Genomic DNA, 12,965 nt, shown 5'->3' on the forward strand with positions numbered 1-12,965 from the left:
ACCCCCTTGGTGATGACAAAACCATCCAGTCATAGAAACATAGAATCATAGAATCATAGAATCATAGAATTGGCTGGGTTGGAAGGGACCTCAGAGATCATCAAGTCCAACCCTTGATCCACTACCGCTGCAGTTCCCAGCCCATGGCACTGAGTGACACATCCAGTCTCTTTTTAAATATCTCCAGGGATGGAGAATCCACTACTTCTCTGGGCAGCCCATTCCAATGTCTGATCACCCTCTTGGTAAAGAAATTCTTGCTAATCTCCAACCTAAACCTCCCCTGGCACAACTTGAGACCCTGCCCTCTTGTCTTGCTGAGAGTTGCCTGGGAAAAGAGACCAACACCCCCCCTGGCTCCAACCTCCTTTCAGGGAGTTGTAGAGAGTGATGAGGTCTCCCCTGAGCCTCCTCTTCTCCAGCCTCAGCACCCCCAGCTCCCTCAGCCCTTCCTCACAGGACTTGTGCTGGATCCCTTCACAGCCTCCTTGCTCATCTCTGGACCTGCTCCAGCACCTCAATCTCCTTCCTGAGCTGAGGGGCCCAGAACTGGACACAGGACTCAAGCTGTGGCCTCACCAGGGCTGAGTACAGGGGCAGAATCCCTTCCCTGGACCTGCTGGCCACGCTGTTCCTGATACAGGCCAGGATGCCATTGGCCTTCTTGGCCACCTGGGCACACTCCTGGCTCATGTTCAGCTTCCTGTCAATCCAGACTCCCAGGTCCCTTTCTGCCTGGCTGCTCTCAGCCACTCTGTGCCAGCCTGGAGCTCCCCATGGGGTTGTTGTGGCCAAAGTGCAGGACCCGGCACTTGGCCTTGTTGAACCTCATCCCGTGGCTCAATATGGACGTTTCTGGAATATTCCCTGTTCTGGAATGTTCAACATGTCTTTGGAATGTTCCCTGGGATGTGTGTTCCCACAGATCTCCCACACCAAGCAGCCAGAACCTGTTGTAGCAAATGGTTAAATCTCTTTGGCAAACATGATGCTGATGGGAGAGGAAGATCCTGGTCCAAGCATGCCACACAAGCTCCTATTTGTTGCACTCACCACCTTATGCCATCTTCAAGCAACCTCAATTCATACCTTGCAAATTCAAAAGAAGTTTTTCTCAGGGGCCTGAGTTTGGCTGCATTTCATCCCATGCTATCCAGAGTTTCACAAGTGCTGTGACAAGAAAATTGGAAAATGTACAGTGCATCATTTAACCAGACAGAAGAGCAATTATGCAGATGCAATTTAATACTGAACTCTATTTAATCACTTGGGTTTTTTTCTGCATGCATAAATGCTGAGGGATTCTGACATACACTGAGATTAGGACATGATTACTGTGGGGAAAAAAAACTTAGTTAAAAAGAGGAAAGTTGGGGATTGTTCAACCTAAAGAAAAGGAGGCTCCAAGGTGACCTTAGAGCAGCCTTTCAATATCTGAAGAGAAGCTGGGGGAGGGCTTTGGACATGGGGGTGTAGGGAGAGGAGAAAGGGAAATGGTTTAAAACTTGAAGAGGGGAGATTTAGGTTGGACATTAGGAAAAAAATCTTTAAATTTGAGGGTGCTGAGGCACTGGAACAGGTTGCCCAAGGAAGCTGTAGCTGCCCCATCCCTGGAAGTGTCTCAGGTCAGGTTGGATGGGGCTTGGAGCAACCTGGGAGGTTTTCCCTGCTCATACAGGGGGGCTGGAACTCGATTTTTAAGGTTCCTTCTGACCCAAACCATTCTATAATTCATTCTATGAAATTGCTGTGATTTACACATCTGCCTGAGAGGTTTCTCAGGGAGCTGAATTGTGGCACTTTTCTGGACAGCACTGGAACCATCTCAGATACTTGGGTGGTGAGTCAGGTGAGGCAGTGACAGGGTTATTCATTAGGTCAGCAAGACCAGTATAAACACAGAAAAAAAGATGGAAAATGGGAAAAAATATCCTCAACCTAAGAGTTTATTTTGCAACTTCACTCATTCCTCAGTACATTGTGCTGAGGCATTTTTATTCTAGGTCAAAACCTGTCATTAGTTACCACATTTTTACCTTCCTGCTTCTCCCTTGTCTTCACAAAAAAAGTGTTATTTTTGCCCTGGTTAAAAAAAAAATAAAATAATTCAGGACATCTTGCAGCAATAGAAAACGTGGTCAGAGAAAAGATTCATATAGCATTTTTAAATTTTTTTTTCTTTCAAAGTGAAACTTTGGGCAGTAGCTGTTGGGATATTGTGGGAAATTTATCTGAAGCTGGAAGAGAAGCTCTTCAGTGACAGACAGTCAGGAGCATGATTTCTTTAGTGAAGTGAAATGAAGCTTAGCAGATGATTGGGTTACAGGTCCTAATTTCTTATCAGATACTTGCTCATGAGTCAAGCAAAAAAAAAAAAAAAAAAAAAAAAAAGGGAATAAGAAGTTCTAGTGGCTGGGAATTTAAGTTAGCAAACTTAGAACTGAATTCGAAGTGTACATCTTTAATCATCAAGCTAAAGCAACCTTCAGAGCAGAGAAGCAGTGGACATGATAAATTCACCCATTATTTAGCCTCTTCAGGGGAAGATTATCCATTTTTCTATTAAAAAAAAAAAAAAAAAAAGGAATAAAAAGGAAAAAAGGAAAGAATTTTCTATGTACTTTAAGCAGAAATACTTGAGCTAGCTTCTGGATATTACTTCTCAGAGGCCCATTTGTGGGGTTTTTTTTAGGTTTAAAGCCAAATCTGGCTTGGTTTGCTGTCTCTCACCATGTGCTTGAAAGGAATTTCCTATTTACCAGAATTCAGCCTTTGTAGAAGTCCTTAATTTGTTAGAAAGGGAGAAAGCAGGCATTGACCTCTCCTCTTGAGGTTGCACATTGAAGCCTTCTTCATTCTGCCTGGAACCACCCAAGGCTGCAAGCTGCCTGTTGAGCCATCAAGCCTCTGACAGAGCCTTTGAAGTGTTGAAGATGATAAGGGATGGATGGAATATCTGTCCTCTAAACCCCTCTGGCATCTTAGACCCCCTAAGGCCTCCCAACTTCATTCCATGGAGTTTGGATGAATTCTTTAACCAAATCTAGTGGTCCCTATTAGCAGCATTCAGTGGATGGAACCATAGAATCATAGAATAAGCCACTGTGGATGGAATCAGGGATATAATCAGTGGAAAAGCCACTGGTTACAGATTTGCACCAAGGAGTTTGCATTATAGCACTAATTCAGGGGATTTGCCATCTCCATATCTGCTGCAGAAAGAAATGTTCTGCCAACCATCAGACCCCAGAGCAAGGATGAGGGATGTCCTCCATGGATGAGTTTCACCTGGAGCAGAGTTACAGAAGGGTTTCCTCAAGGTTTAACCTTCTAGAACTCATTGTGAGTTCTCCAGTCTCCAGAAGATAATGAATTCTGGCTGGTTTTGCAAAGAAGATAATGTGAAATAAACTTGGCAGCCTCCAAGAGCTGACAACACTTGCTCCAAGAACAAGACTCTGCAAGAAATAGATGACCATTTTATTCTCTGGTGTTCATATTTCACTGACATTAGTAGATGTTAGAAGAAAGAGAGCTAGAAATTCCTATGATGTAGCCAGAGCAGGAGGGATGCTCTACAAATTAATATTGCAAATCTGAAATTGTGAGCAAAAAAGAAGCAGTGGAAATGATCTGCAGAGGGGCCTGCATCCACCTGAAGTCCATGTTGCTGGTTTTCTGGAAGAAGCAAGAGCTGGGCTGCTGCCAAGATCTAAAAACAAAAGTAGGAAAAGGAAGATCAGGGCAAGAGGAGAAATGAATAGATGTGGATGAATGTCTACACACAAAGAAGCAAAAGACCATCTGTCTCATCCATTAACTCTCCTCTGTTCTCTTCATAAATCACTTTGTTCTGTGCTATATTAGTTTCAGAAACCCAGAAAAGTGTTTGCACACCTAATTCCTACTTAAGGAGCTCAATCCCCTTTGAAATCTTTTGTCTAGTAAATCCGTCTGTGGATCTGAGCTGTCTGGCTCTCACCTAAGAGAGGAAAACCCAAGCACCACACGTGTTCACATCCACATTGTAAAAGGACATGAGGAAAGGTGAACTGGGAGTGAAATACTGAAATATCCCAGAGGTTTTGTAGTTGATTTTGGACCCAAGTCCCCAGGGGCTACACTGCACCTAAGTGAAGGAAGAATCTCTTAAAATCAGGAGTCCATGAGGTCCTGAATGTTGTCACATAGCCTCCCCCCTCTGGATTCATTAGGCAAAGACTGACAGAACAGCTATGAAAGGGGAATTATTAGACTGTCCAAAGCCTTTTTTTTTTCCTCTCCCTGATGCAGAATGGGTTTTAAGCCACTGACCTCCCATACAACCATCTCGTTCCTTCACTCGTGTCTGTGCTGTGGACAGAACTGGGCACTGCCCAAAGCCACCCTAACTTCAAGGGATGTCTTTTCCTGCCTGCAGCTCATGGGATTATGCTCAGTGTTGGTTTCCCAACCCCTCTCTCAGCTCATGCCTGTGTGGTATGGTTGGACCTCACTTCTGCTCCCAGGTTGAGTAGAGGACTTTGCCCAAGAGGGATGGCCCTGAGGCCACCTTGTAAGAAATAATTGCTGCAACTTTGTCTCCTTATCCTATTAATCATTTCTGTACTTACCACATCTCCCTTAGTCCAGCTCAGCTCATTTTATGCAGTCAAATGCTAATAACTTTCTAGCAGGAAATGAGTTACATCGGTGATGAGTGTCAGGCCAGAAAAAAATGTGAGTTTCTGGCATGAAGAGGAATGTCTGTGATTTACAACCTTGAGCTGATGTCAGAAAGTGGCTGAGTTTCCATCAGCAGAGAAGATTTCCCCCCACTTTAACATGAATATAGTACCCAGCTAAAAGATTTAATGGAGACCTCCAAGACCATGTTAATTTGTCCGATTCAGATGGAGGGAATCTGAGTCTATCTAATTGTCATTAATGTTTTGATACTCGCCGTGAATAATACTTTTCCTAACACGTGACAATCTAATTAAACCAGCACATTTTAGCCTTATTTCATTTTGGATGGCATAATGCTGAGCTCACTAATTTGCAAAGCTAACGAGAACAGTCTGATCCAGAGCTGTTTTTTTTTCACAGTGTCTATTTACCCAGGAACTATAGGAAGCTGGACTTTTTTTTTTAAATTGTTCTTTCTTCAGTATTTGATTTGGATGTGGTGAGATCAAACACCAATTTAAAAAGTGCAGAGAAAAAGGATTCCAAAAATTCTGCAGAAGTCTAACTAAGCTTTCAAAGTTTTTATACAAACGTTTTCAGGAAATCATTCTATAAACTCACCCCTCCTGTTTCTGAAAAACACACAACTGAGTTTAATCCAAGTCCTAGCTTCCTAGATTTTCATTCAAGAATAGGAAGAAAGTGGAAGAAAGTAAAGAAATAATATATATCTCTGCACAATGGAAGTAAAACTAAAAGAAACAAACAACCCACATGCATAATTTGCCTTTTTTCTTCCCATCTGAATCACGATTCTGTAATCACAAAACACATTTCCTAAATGAATTCACTTTGTGTCACAGCTTTCCCTGGTTAGCTGGGTTTTTTTTTTCTTTTTCTTTTCAGAAACCAGACCACATCCTGTGCATACAACTATAAAACTGTCCCTCCACTCTTCCCTGAAAATAAATATTCTCCAAATTCTTCTCATTCCACCCTCGACCTCACCAGGGTCTTAACTATGGGTAGTAGCTGGTAGGAAAACAACTCTGAGTAACAAGGAGGGGTTGTGAGGGTTTTTTTTTTTCTGTACAGATTCTAGTGGTCACTTTACTATTTTTTTTTTGCCTAAATCTACTCCAGAATTTGTCCCTTTTTATTTGTCAGGAGTTTGTATCTGTCTCAGAGAGAATGGTGGCTGCCCCATTGATGATGGGGCAGTCAAGATGGTTTTCCCCTTGCAAAGTTTGATGATGGGGCAGTCAAGATGGTTTTCCCCTTGCAGAATCTTTTCCCATGACCACTCAAACCCCTTCCTATCACAACAGCTTGGTTCTTGCAGGAATATTTCCTATGGGTCATCATTTTCTTGCCTGACATCATTGACCCTGCAGTGCCAAGGAAAAGGCTCCAAGGAAATGGTGCTGATTGCAAGAAACATCAATCCTTGAAATTCTTTGCATTTTCTGGGCAAGGTTGGGAAATTCACCCCCCAGAGCAGCTGCCTCTCAGCATCCTTTTCCTTCCTACAATTCCACACAGATTAATAATTTCTTAAGCTAGAGGGAAAGCTTTAAACCAGCTTGTAGGAATCACAGAGACGAGAGAGAAGGGGAACACATCAGTTCCACTCTGAATTGTGTGATGTATTTTGCTCCTTTTTTTTTTTATTCAATCTGAGCCTGAAACAATCTACGTGAGTTTCTCTGCTTTCTGACTCTTTGGAAGGCTGGAAAATTGAGAAGTCATTTGTAAAGTGTTATCAGCACTTCTTTGATTTCTTTCTCCCCTGTTGATATAAAATGAGGCAGATCTTTTTGTTAATAGTGCAGTCTTTCTTACACTGCTCTGGAAGGATGCATTTTGTGTTGTTGCTCCACCAGAGCACTGTAAGTGGAGATACTTGAAGAAAATTTGATTTGAGTAATTTCCCCCTGCAATTGCAGCTTCATCAGTATTGAAGTGTTTTGCAGGAACTACTTTCTTTTCAGTGTTTTTTAAAGAAACAATTTCATATGGAATTATTTTCCTTTGATGTTCCCTTTTTGTTTTAGCTGTACATTATGTTCTATTAATCATATCAGAATACACGTTTATAGGACTGTAATGTTTGTTTCAGCCTATTATTGTGTTTCTGAATTAAGTTCTGAAAATCTGGTCCAGTTAGAGAAGAAAATATGGAAAAAAAAAACCTGGAGGGTGTAGAAACTTCACCTTTCAGCCAAGATTAAATGGGAGCATAAAGAAAAATAAGCATCCAGAATGTAATTCTTTTTCTGCAACCTTAACATCTCAACCAGTCCTCTGAATCAGTGGAGAGAAATAAGCTTTCCTAGACAGCTGACATTGGGTTATTTTCTGTATCTGATTTAAGATAAGACAAATCATTCACAAGGAAACCTCTATGTAAGTCAAATGAGATGAGTCCCTTTCTAGGCCAGTATCTCCCAAGCTGCACCAGCTGGGTGCAAGTACACATCAAATCTGTTCTTTTCCTTAGCAAGCAGGGCCATGAGCATTGCTTTCCCTAAATAAATTCACATAATTCACATGCACAAGTAGCAGGAAAGACATTTCTCTGTGTTAAGGTGATCAAGCTGAAAATCTCCCAGGAAGGATGCTCTCACTGACAGGGGGCAACTCTCAACCCAGCTTCATTCTCAAAATGCTCAGAGATATTTTTTTTTTTAATCCTTGTCAGGGTTTAACATTGGCCCAGCAATTAAACCGAGTAACAGACACTCTCTATTAATCTCTCTCTCCTCCCTGATAAAGAAAGGAGAGAGAATAAGGGAGAGAGACTGATGGGTTGGAAACTAAACTACACAGCTTTAATGAAACAGGAATGAGAAATAGGAAAAATGACTAAATCTATACAAAGATCTGGGAAAATGGATCCCTGGTTCCTCCCTCCTTTCCCCCAATAACTCTCCCATCCCCACCGAGGCTGCAGGGCAGCCCTGGGAAAGTCCAGGCTGGACTCCTGGGGTCAGCAGCAGTGGGGAGCTGGAGGCAGGAACACAGAGATTCAGGCTGGCATGGATCAGGAGCACAGGCAGAGGAAGGGATGGAATCCTCCCAGGATGCTGGGTGAAGGAAGGGAAGCAGGAAAGGCAGGAAGGACAGGCAGCTGGAAGCTGGAGCAGGAAATCATGACTTGGCCCTGGTGATCCCTCAAATTTATACTGAGTATGATGTATATGGGATGGAATAATGTTTGGTCAATTCTGGCATCTTTCTTGTCTGTTCCTCCCCAAAGGAGGGCTGCAGGTGGGATCTCTTTATCCTCCTGGATGGTAAAATGTTCTCATCAGAGCTGAGCAGTGTCCTTGGCTCTGCATACCAGTCTCTAGCAGTAACTCTAAACATCAAGTGTTATCAATCCTAGAAGCACACACTGTCTGAGAAACTTGCTGTTAATTTCAGCAAGTGCAACTACTTACAAGAGACTTAGCTAAAAGCAAAAGTCCAAGAGAACAAAATCACCTTTATCCTGGCCCAAACCAGGTCACTCCTCAACTCTGTTCTGCAACTGGTGGAAGAGCAGAGCTCTGATTTTTGGCCACCCAACATGGCAGCATCAAGAAACTCTTGATGGAGCTGAGATTCAGGTTGGGTTTATCAACCTGAATCCAGCTGGCTGTGTTTTCACCCCCAACTTGTTCCTAGCAGCTCTGGAAAAGAATTTCAGGCAACAGGGTGTCAAGACAGAAAGAATCCTAAAATATAAGAAAAGGGGGCTGAAAGGAAGCTCATAGATCAGCATGTGTAAAATGACTCTTCCAACAGCATTATGTGGGAAAAAAAATGATGCATGAGTGGCAGCATCACAGAAAAGCACATTGAGGGATAGAATTATGAATACACTAAAGAAAACCCAAACAAAAATCTTAAATCAAATCTCTTGCACTAATTAAACTTTGACCTGATTTTCAGGGATGAATTTTAATTGCAATACTCTGCATAGCAGTGATTTAATTTCCTTCTGTTGAACGGAATTGCACTGAACACAATCACATCGTATTGATTCTTGTTGGTTTTGAGAGTTATTTATTTCCTCTGAGGCAAATGATTTTTAATGAAATTCCTAAAATTGCATTTAGATGCGTAACAGTTAGTAGAAATAGATTGAATTAGGGCAAGCTGAATGAAAAAAAACCAAAACAAATAACACTGAAATCAGACTTGAATTAAGTTGTGTTGAATTTTGTTATATTTAATGGGACAGTGAAATACATTTCCAGTGAAGCAAAGACAGGGAGGCAAGGAGAGGAAAATGAAGTCTGAAGTGAAGGCACTGGAGAAGGCACAAGCTAGAAACAACTGGGTAACTGGGAATAAGGAGCTGAAGGCAACAGCACTATAGAAATGCTGGAATATATTAGAGATATATCACAGAATCATCAAATGGGTAGGGTTAGAAGGGAACAATAAGAGGACAACCTTGCATGGGCAGGAACATCTTCCATTAGTCCAAGCTGCTCAAGGTCCCTTCCAACCTGGCCCTGAACACTTCCAGGGATGGGGCAGCCACAGCTTCCTTGGGCCACCTCTTCCAGTGTCTCAAAACCCTCAAATTAAAGAATTCCTTCCTGATGTCCAACTTAAATCTCCCCTCTTCAAGTTTTAACCCATTTCCCCTTGTCCTCTCCCTAAACCCCCATGTCCAAAGTCCTCCCCCAGCTTTCTTGGAGCCCCTTCAGATATTGGAAGGTTGCTCTAAGGTCACCTTGGAGCCTCCTCTTCTCCAGGCTGAACAACCTCAATCCCTCAGCCTGGCTTCCCAGGGAGCTGCTCCAACCCTCTGAACATTTCAGTGGCTCCTCTGGACATGTCCCAGGAGCTCTGTGTCCTTCTGATGCTGGGGACTCCAGAACTGGACCCAGAACTCCAGGTGGGGTCTCAGAAGAGCAGAGTGGAGGGGGAAAATCCCCTCCCTTGACCATCTCTCTGTGCTTCTTCTGATGCAGCCCAGGACCTGGTTGGCTTTTTGGGCTGAACATGTACTCCTCTTGTTAAGCTTCTGGGCCATCGTCACCCCCAAGTCCTTCTACTCAGGGCTGTCCTCAATCCTTTCTCCACCCAACCTTCCCCTTCCCCTTTCCCTTTCCCTTCCCCTTCCCTTTGCCCTTTCTTTTCTTCTTCCTCTTTCTCTTCCCCTTCCCCTTCCCTTTCCTTTTTCCTTTTCTCCTACCTCTTCCCCTTCCTCTTCCTCTTCTTCCCCTTCCCCTCTTCCCCTTAACCTTCCTCTTCCCTTTCCCTTTCCCTTTCCCTTTCCCTTTCCCTTTCCCTTTCCCTTTCCCTTTCCCTTTCCCTTTCCCTTTCCCTTTCCCTTTCCCTTTCCCTTTCCCTTTCCCCTTCCTCTCCCCTTCCCCTTCCCCTTCCCCTTCCCCTTCCCCTTTCCCTTCCCCTTCCCCTTCCCCTTCCCCTTCCCCTTCCCCTTCCCTTTCCCCTTTCTCTTTCTTTTCCCCTTCCCTTTCCTCTTCCTCTTCCCTTTCCCCTCTTCCTGTTCCCCTTCCTCTTCCCTTTCCCCTTGCCCTTTCCCCTTCCCTTTCCCTCTCCATTTGCCTGGAGAACAGGAACTTGTAGGGATTCCTTCTTGCTCTCTCCAGCTCCCCAAAAGGAAGTTGGAAGGAGCTGGAAGTTGGTCAGACGTGGAAAAAAAAAAGGAAACAGCCTCAAGCTGTGCCAGGGGAGATTTATATTGGATATTAGGAAATATTTCTTCACTAAAGGGATTATCAGGCACTGGAACAGGCAGTCCAGAGAAGTCATGGAGCCACCATCCCTGGAGGGATTTAAAAGACATGGATGTGGTGCTGAGGGACATGGTTTAGTGTATCATGGTTTAGTGATCTTAAATTTTTTTTCCAACCAAAATGATTCTGTTCCATGAAAAACTGAAACATAGATTTGAGCACAAGGCTTTTCAAGCTCTGGTAGAAACCTCTGCTCTCCAGCTGGAGCCATGGCTCTGCCCACTGACAGCCAGGAGAAAATTACCTGGTGTTGCAGAAGAAATTTTCCATCAAATAAGATGGAAAAGAACCAGGAGCTCCCTGCTGTTCAGATTATGGACAGGGATGTTGGGGTTGGAGATGCTTCTATCACCTGAGCAGTACCCACTTTTCCCAGCAGAACATCTCTCATAGCTGGTAAAGGAGGAATTACAGCATCTTGACATCCAAAGTTGGCAGGATGTGTTCCTCTGCCATCTGGTACTATCAGGTGATAACCAAGCACCTCTGCCAGGGTTCTCAGACACATTACACCTGCAAAGAGTCTGCAAGTGAGCAACTAAATTGAAATCTGTGTCATAATGTTTCAAAAGCTTCAGGAGTTTTTGTTTGGTTTTCATTTTTTTTTTTTTTTAGTTATTATTGTTTTGGTCAAACTTTTTCTCTGCCACTTTGTTCTTGTTCATGAAATTCATCGCTTTGAAGGAAAAAATAAATAAGAGACAGATTCATCTGCATTTCTTGCTGGTGAATTTGGGCTGTGTGATTCCTAAACAGGAATATTTAGTGTTTGCTCATAGGTTTAATCACTTACAATTCTTTTGTTGTGTTTTTTTTTTTTTTTTTTTTTTTTTTTTTTTTTTTTTTAATATAAATTACATTTTCTCTAGCCTTTTCTTCTACTATGGTAGAATTTCTACTTAACAACTTCCAGATCTGACAAACTGCACCTCACAGGCAAATTTGAAGTTCAACATGAGCAGTCAATGTGAACATGCAGCCCAAAAAGCCAACCAGGTCCTGGGCTGCATCAGAAGAAGCACAGAGAGATGGCCATGGGAGGGGATTCTCCCCCTTTGCTCTTCTGAGACCCTACCTGGAGTCCTGGGTCCAATTCTGGAGTCCCCAGCATCAGAAGGACACAGAGTTCCTGGGACATGTCCAGAGGAGCCACTGAAATGTTCAGAGGGTTGGAGCAGCTCCCTGGGAAGCCAGGCTGAGGGATTGAGGTTGTTCAGCCTGGAGAAGAGGAGGCTCCAAGGTGACCTTAGAGCAACCTTCCAATATCTGAAGGGGCTCCAAGAAAGCTGGGGGAAGGCTTTTTGCAGGGATGTGTAGTGAGAGGAAAAGGAGAAATTATTTAAAACTTTGAAGAGGGGAAATTTAGGTTAGATATTAGGAAGAAATTATTTCATATAAATGTTGTTATGTGTTCTGTGAAAATCTGAGGGTTTTGAGACACTGGAAGAGGTTGCCCAAGGAAGCTGTGGCTGCCCCATCCCTGGAAGTGTTCAAGACCAGGTTGGATGGGATCTTGGAGCAACCTGGTCAAGTGTAAGGCGTTCCTGCCCCATGCAGAATGGTTGGAACCAGGTGATTTTTAAGGTCCCTCCCAACCTAAACCGTTCTATGAAATTCTGTAAATCTATGATTCTATGAATGTTGGCTTCTGGAAAAACGCTATCATTAGGAGGGGATACATCCTAACAGTTCTTAAACTATTATTTATTATTTATAAACTATCTCCAGGTCACTCCTTTCACATTTAGGTCAGAAATCTTTTGACCTGGGGGTGTGGTGAGAGGTCAAGGGGCAATGGTTTAATCCTTGAAGAGGGGAGATTTAAGTTAGAAATTAGGAAGACATTTTTTCCTTTGAGCATGGCGAGACCCTGGCACAGGTTGTCCAAGGAAGTTATGGATGCCCCATCCCTGGAAGGTGTTGAAGTCAGGTTAGATGGGGCTTGGAGCAACCTGGGCTGATAGAAGATGTCCGTGCCCATGCAGGGGGGTTGGAACTAACAGGTCCAGTTTTTTCTAACCCAAACTATTCTATGATTCTATGAAATGGAGGAGAAATTGAGCCCATTTCTTTTGTTAGCAAAGGGTGCTGCCCAGTCCTTGCCCAAACCTCACTCATTAACTTCTCTGTGTTTAATTCTCCCATTCTGCTCATTGTGCCAATTTTGGAGTGCTCTAAATGTCAGCATAATGTAACAGCAACAGTTAATATCATAATTAACTGTAAGGCTGAAGGGAATAGGAATCACAGAGCAGCACTTCATTAGCAACACTTCTTTATTTATTGCTGGTAAACAAGGTTTCTGTCTGTACAGCTCAGTTTAAGAGTGAAGAGGGTGGCCCTTAAAAGGACACTTTTTGAAAGCCTGAAAATAAGGAGGCAGCCCTGAAAGTAAAGAAACACAGCACGAGGGCTCTCGTTGCTCTTGCTTTCCTTTGGCCTCTCAGAAAAGCCTCTGCAGAAGGATCCAGACAGGCCTGATTGATGGGCTGGGGCCAAATGTCAGGTCCTGCATGTTGGACACAACACCCCCCAGCA

The sequence above is a fragment of the Calypte anna genome, unplaced genomic scaffold (assembly GCF_003957555.1).
Source record: "Calypte anna isolate BGI_N300 unplaced genomic scaffold, bCalAnn1_v1.p scaffold_79_arrow_ctg1, whole genome shotgun sequence".
NCBI classification, from domain to species: domain Eukaryota; kingdom Metazoa; phylum Chordata; class Aves; order Apodiformes; family Trochilidae; genus Calypte; species Calypte anna.